Here is a 7,441-nt window from a genome sequence, read left to right as displayed (position 1 = left end):
CTAAAATTTAAAGTTGAATTAGATATGAAAATTTGGGATGAATGAATTTTTTTGAACAAATTTTATGAAGAGAAAGAGACAAACCTACGACTATAGTCCAATGTGCAAAGGTTTGCCTCGTCACTTTAAAATTGTTAATTTTCCCTCAAAAATTATTGATGAAAAATGCTATTAGATTCAAAAATAGCAATAATTTTGAGAATTCAAGAACCGCTTCACACGAATTTAAGGTCCTCAGAGATCAGTGAAAGTGATCCTCCGAGGTCGAGAGTTACTCTGGAGCAACATAACCCAATGTTCACGAAAGCTTGATGTTTATCTTGTCCATCAACTTTCCACCAAGTAAAGCTGAACCAAAAGCCAAATCCATTAGCCAAAATCAAAAAAAATTCTGTAAACTTGGGGATCAAAATATTCTGATATTTAAGATTTAAGATCTCTATGGATCACAGGATGGTTGCAATGCTCGTGACGGTATTCTAGTCCTCTAAAAGATGTCTACTCTCAATCACTAAACAAAAGAGAAAGATGATCAAGTTACTGCAATAATCATTGAATAGGTACCTAGCCACATCCAACAACGCAAGTTTCATCCTGAGATGACAAGTTAATGATTTTCCATGAGAAGGTCCTGAAGTAATTATTCAAAAACCATTCAGTAATCTGAATTCATATTCATGAAGTTAGTAATTACATTATATCAATCGCTCTTTGTCAAGTAAAAGTTGTTTCCAAACAGTTTTGATTGAGAAACTTATTACTTACTTTTTATTAAAATATATATATATATATATATATATCTAACCTTTCTGTCGCTACAAATAACTAACTTAATCTCATTTTCTATCAATAAAAATTCAACTTTCTAAAACTTACTTATTACGTATAAGTAAACATTTTAAGCTTAGCCTAAAAAGATCAAATGAATTTGGAGCAAACTTTTACCATGTAACTGGAATTCCAGAGAGCCACTGTGCATCAAATGATAGTGGAGATAGTGCCCCTAGCCATGAATACAGTACCCCCAAAAGCAAAACAATGTTCTGATGCTGAATCTTATTCAACCAACCGATCTCATTCTGCAAAATTAATTGAAATATACCCATATTGAAAACCTACAAAAGAATAGTCAAATTCCTAAAGATAGAACCAAACATGCGCAAATTTACCTCGGCTACCTGTCCACCAGCCGCTTGTTTTTTAATGGCTGCATGAAAGTCGTTATCAAAGTGGGCTTTATAAAAGTGCCTTGATCCACCTTCATCAAGAATGTTGTCTTCATGGAAACTATTAGTGCCTCGATATCATCTGTTGAACCCTTTTTTATTCCAATTCTCAAAGAAGTGAATTTATCCAAAATTGGACCTAATAAGATCCCTTTTGCAGCTTCTACCTATGCATACTCAAATACATTATTGTCAACAGAACATTACAAAATGTACAACCAAGATTTAATAGTATAGCCCAGGCTTATTGGTAATCCTATATCAACTAACTTTCCCCTGCCCCCAAGACCTACTCAAAACGAAAAACGAGAGAAGGGAAGGGAAATGGAGTTAACTTGAAAAATGATACCTGGACTGCGATTGTTTTTTTCATGGTATTTCTTCAACCTTTTCAGTTTGTATATCAAAAAGCCCGCGAAGAACAGCAAAATTACCCCGAGAGGAGTCGAAGCTACAACCATTGCAATCCTAATTTCTTGTTCAAGTCACACGTTTACCCCTGAAACTTCTGCTCCATAGGAAGAAACACACAAAGTTCCCACAACTTCATTAATTATATAATCCTATTCTGTAGGCTACATCTGGCTTTGCATTCTTGAATTGATGCACCTTTAGCCATAGAAAAGCCACTCAACTTCCTTATAGAAAGAAATAGCATGCAAAATGTACATAAAGAAAATTAAAGTACATAAAGAAATAGCATGCAAAACTTCACAGCTCTTTTTTTTTTTTAACGACTTGAACAATCATAGAATAAAAAATGGAAGCTAAATTTAGTGTGCTCGACTTATGTATCGAAAATTCACATCTTGTCATTTCAAATTAAAAGCAAAATGAACTTAATGCTAGAAAATTAGCAAATTACCTGGAGAATGAGAATTCCTATTTGAAGAAATCACAAAAAGTGGATCTTTTTCAGTAGGAAGAAGGGGATCAGAAACAGGAGGGTCAGGCTTCACATCAAATGTAGCAGAAAAAAAGTAGAAACTGAGAACCCAAATAGAAACACACGCTATAAAAAGAACCTTCATTTCCCAAAATCTTCAACGTAAAAAAATGGGAATTTTTCGAGTTAATTGTCCCAATGATCACAGTATTTATGTCTATACTTTTGATTGCTCATTGAAATTTAAAATGTCGAGTTTTAGTCATTAAACTTATCAAAACATTAGATGTGACTCATTCCATTGTTAACAAATTGTTATGTCTCCAATTGTTAACCAAACTTTGAAAAATATCTTTTATTGCTCACTAAATTTTGAAAAACGTCTTCGATTACTCACTAAACTTTAAAAAATATTTTCGATTAGTCACTAAACTACGAGGTTATCAAATTTTGGCCATTGAATTTATAAAAATGACATCAACCTATTGTCCGTTAAAAACATATGTAGCATAATCGCAATGGTCGTGTAAAAGTAATAAGTGGACAAACGAATTCAAATTGTCGATTCCATGAGAATTGATGACTCAGTTACGCAATAATTAATATATTTTGTAGAATTTTAAGCTATTTTTATCATTAAATTCAAATTTATTGTGTGTTTCGTTGTTAAAATAAAATTAATATTTGAATGTTGCAATTAAACACAATAAATTTAATTATATTAATTTCATTCACTTTTGGTCCCTCTGTGAAATGGACTATGTTTCGTCACAAAAATCCAAATTTTAATTAAATTTATTGTATGTTTGGTTACAGAATCTAAATATTAACATAATTTTAACAACGAAACATACAATAATTTTGAAATTTTCAAATGATGAAAATGGCTTAAAATTCTACAAAAAAATTGTAAAATTAAATTTAATTATTGTATAATTGAGTAATCATTTCTCGTGGGATCAAAAACTTGGACTCATTGTCCACTTTATTACTTTTACACAACCCGTGCGATTGTGCAACATATTTTTTAACAAACAATAAGTCGAAATTATTTTTATATGTTTAGTGGTCAAAATTCTACTATCTCGAAGTTCGGTGAGCAATCGAAAACGCTTTTCAAAGTTTAGTGAGCAATTAAAAACGTTTTCCAAAGTTTAGTGAGCAATTAAAGATATTTTTCAAAATTTGGTCAGCAAATCGAAGACATAACAATTTGTTAACGGCCCGATGGGGTACTACATGTATATTACATTAGCTAAGTCACTAATTTCGTTAAAGAATTGAAATGGATATTAAGGTAGTGTGCAACTTCAAGCGTTTTGATAAATATAGTGGCCAAAACTTGTCATCATAAATTTCAGTGAGCAATCAAAGATATAGACGTAAGTTCAATGATCATTGGGACAATTAACTCAAAATTTTCTTTTTTATGATATTTCTAGGTTTGAAATTTGAAATGGTTTTGTGGGTTCATTGTATCGGAGTGGTATCTCAGTTTTTTAATTCTGAAAGAAGGGACAAAAAACTGGAGGAAATACCTGCAAATAATCTAAATATAAGAGTAAATTGCGAGATTAGACCTGAAAAGATAATTATTTAAGAATAGCCTTTGAATAATAATCTTTCCAAAAATACCCCTCATAGAGAATTTGCAACTAAAACCATTTCAATGTATAAAAACCTTCAATTAGGTCCCCAAACAAATATAGATCATGAATCTTTAATAAATTTAACCCCAAATATTATACAAAATTTTATTGATCTAAGAAATGCGACAGATATTGAATTAAATTATTTAAAAGAAGATCTGAAAAGTTTCTTTACAGAATATTTAGATCCAAAATTAAAATATAAAAATGTTTATATAGATAATAGAGTAATCAAAATAGAAAATAATATACATAAACTGATTCTTAAACTTGAAAGAAGAATTAACAAATTAAATATATTTATTAAAGAAAAAGTTTTGACAAAAGATAGTGAATTCTATAAATTCTATTGTAATATTTTAAAAACTTATGAAGATTTTAATTGGATTCAAAATCTTAACCCCTCTGCTGCATACTCCGAAGAAATGGTATCAGAGCCATGTTACGAACCTAAAATAATGATGAACTTAGTAGATGAAGAAAATATAATTGAAGAATTTTTGAAAAAAGTTGAAAAACATAAAAAACCAATTTATGCCTATTTACCTAAAAATACCACAAATGAAAGTTTTGAGGATATACACAAAAGATTAGAAAATTTAGAATATAATCTACAAGTAGGACATGCTATTTTAGATAAAAACCTTAAAGGAAAAGATAGGATTATAATTAATCCTCCTCAAGATTTTAGGATAACAGAAAAAGAAAATAATAAAGGGAAAAGACATGAAGAAAATCAATATGATTACAGATGTAGAAGAACTAGAACAAAAATTCTTAAAATCTACTGGTGAAAAGTATGATGAATATAAAAAACAGTTAGAAGAATTAACTGGAAAAATGAAAAATACAAAGATGAATACTAATCCATCAACAAGTCGAGATATAAAAATAGAATTCAGTAGTGACGAAAAATATGATTATCCTTATTATAAACGATACCTATTAAAGAAGGTATTAATCAATATAGAAAAACACAGAAAAGATACATTGGAAATATAAGAAAACAATCCATAAAAGAAACAAATCCAATGAAATCTTATAACGAACCAATCCACACAACAGGAATATGGTTAGATCTAGACTGTGTAGATAAAAATAAAACTATTGAAACATGGATGAAAAGTACCGACTTAGCAATACAATTTAATAAATGGGAGACATATACAGCTTTTGGATGTATAGAACATACATTCAGAGGAATTGTTTCTGAATAGTGGAGAAAGTTACCAGAAACTATAAAAGGAAGAATAAAGTATGGAGAAAATAGAACTGAAGTATTAGATAATATGAATACTTTATATGAACAAAATATACAAGAAATATTAAAAATGTTTGAAAGAGCCTTAAGAACAGAGTTCTTAGGAGATAGATATGCTTCTAATGAAGAAGATAGAAAACAAGATGAATATAATGAAGGAATGATAGCAATGGAAAATTTAAGGATATGTGATATGTGTGAATTAGAAAGATATACATGTAAATTTGAAGAATTATACTATATATTAAATCAAGGAGATTATCAAGAAAATAAGCCTATATTAAAATCTTATTTTACGAAGTTACCATTCCCATGGAGAATTAAGTTATTAAAAGATTATGAGAAGTTATTACCTTTAGGAGAAGATTGAGGAGTAAAAATAGATAGTCTTGAAAGTAGGATTGAATTTACAAAAAGAATGATAGGCATGTGGAGCAGAGAAGCTCTAAAGAGTAGGAAAGCATATAAAATAAGAAAGAATTCCTTGTATTGTTACAAAGATATTGGCCAAATTGAACAATTCGGATGCTATAAGAAGAAATATAAACCGTATAAGAAATATAAAAGAAAATTCAAAAGCTACAAAAAAATTAAGAAAAGGAATTTTAAACCACACAAAAAATATTTTAAGAAAAGAAATTGGAATAAAAAATCCAAACCAAGAAATATTAAAAAATGTAGATGTTTCATCTGTAATAAGGAGGATATATTGCTCATCAATGTCCTATAAAGAAAGATAGACAGAATATAAAAACTCTTAGAATTTATGAAAAATTCCAAGAAGATAGTGATATAGAACCAATTGAATATTTTGAAAATTTAAGTAGTGAATGCAGTAGCATTTATGAGTTAAATACATCCTCATCAGGGGAAGATTCTGAGGAGATAGTAAATATGAATCAAGATATACAACAAGCAGATCTAGAAATAGAAGTAAAAACAATTGAAGAAGTTGAAGACTCGATAGAAGGTATAAATCAAGAAATTACCTTTGATATTAAAAAATACAAATGAATAACCAAGAAAATAATAGACCTACAAAAAAAAGATGTATTTCATCAAGAATTCTTAGGAATACTACCAAGAGTAAATAAAACAATTGTAAGTATGAATTATAAAGAAATATCTATCAATATAAAAGATACTATAGGAAAAGTAAGAATTCCTATAATTACAAAAAAATGGGTAAAACAAAAGTTATCCAAAATTTCGGAAAACATAAAAAACAAGTTGAAATGCATTGAAATATGAGGAATCCAGATAATGGTAAAAGGATTCTTTAGAGAAGGTATGAACATACCAATAGAAATATATTGTATGGACAACAGAATCTTACAAGATCCTATTGATACTCTATTAGAAACAGTTGTAGGAAACTTAGTCTATAAAAAAATAATATTTACAGTAAAACCAAATTATGCAATATCACTAATTGATGATAATATTGACCAAAGTTTCAATCTATATTATAGAATTGGAAACTTAAAAATGTTACAAAAAAGTAAGGCTATTAGTATAAGCATAAAATCAATTTTTGCTTTTAGTACTAACCATAGTAACAATCTAAGAAAAATAACTGATAATATTATCATACATAAAGATTTTGAGGAATTAGCACAATATATACCTCCTAGAAAGTACCAAGAACATGAAGTTACTATACCAGAACAGATAATGCTTGATTTCCATAAACAAGCTAGAGAAATTAATTCTGAAGGAAAACTGATAAGAAGAAATAGTATCAGCCTAGAAGGAGATAATCTTATTGCAAGATTCCCCTCTAGACAAGACTCTAAGATAAGCAAATTCAAGAAATTAAGTATTGCTAAACCACCAAATTCGCAATATTATATCAAAACAAGATATATAAATCAAGAAGGATATAAGAAGAATTTTCTTGTCCTCATAGATACTGGAGCAGATAAAAGTCATGTAAATACTAAATTTGTTAGTCATTTAATAGATTTTGAATTACCAGAACCATATATATTCAAGGATTATTTAGGAAATAATCTTGAAATAAGAAAATATGTAAAGTTCTCTCTTATACTTATGGGAGAGGATCACAAAGAATATATTAAAGAAATAATTCTATACAAAGATGAATTATATGGAGTAGATCGTTCACCTATACTACTAGGAATGAACTTTCTTGAAAAACATAGTCCTTATAAAATCTGCCAAGGATATTTAAAAATAACAGTTGATGATAATCCAATCATCATTCCAAGAATAGATGAAAATATGAAATCATTGTTATCACGGAAAGAGTAATCAGTACCAATCCCATGAGTCCATATATTGAAATTATACTCAATATAAAAAGTTATTGCAGAACTAAATTTCATGCTTATCTAGATACAGGAAGTACAATAAGCTTATGCTTACCAAATGTACTACCATCTGAATACTGGAAATA

At 28.7% G+C, this 7,441-nt stretch overlaps 1 long non-coding RNA gene across 1 annotated transcript; it reads right to left on the bottom strand.

Moving 5' to 3' along the window:
• Window positions 1-1,170: 1,170 nt before the first annotated feature.
• LOC111373776 lies at window positions 1,171-2,243 on the bottom strand. Its single transcript, XR_002699023.1, has 3 exons — window positions 2,092-2,243; window positions 1,576-1,734; window positions 1,171-1,207 (listed from the first exon to the last, which is right to left on the bottom strand). It is a non-coding gene; the product is annotated as an uncharacterized LOC111373776 (long non-coding RNA).
• Between the last annotated feature and the right edge of the window lie 5,198 nt (window positions 2,244-7,441).

The sequence above is a fragment of the Olea europaea genome, unplaced genomic scaffold (genome assembly GCF_002742605.1).
Source record: "Olea europaea var. sylvestris unplaced genomic scaffold, O_europaea_v1 scaffold1162, whole genome shotgun sequence".
Lineage (NCBI taxonomy): Eukaryota > Viridiplantae > Streptophyta > Magnoliopsida > Lamiales > Oleaceae > Olea > Olea europaea.
Note: the sequence above shows the minus strand (reverse complement) of the source record. Positions and strands in the feature narration are given on the sequence as shown.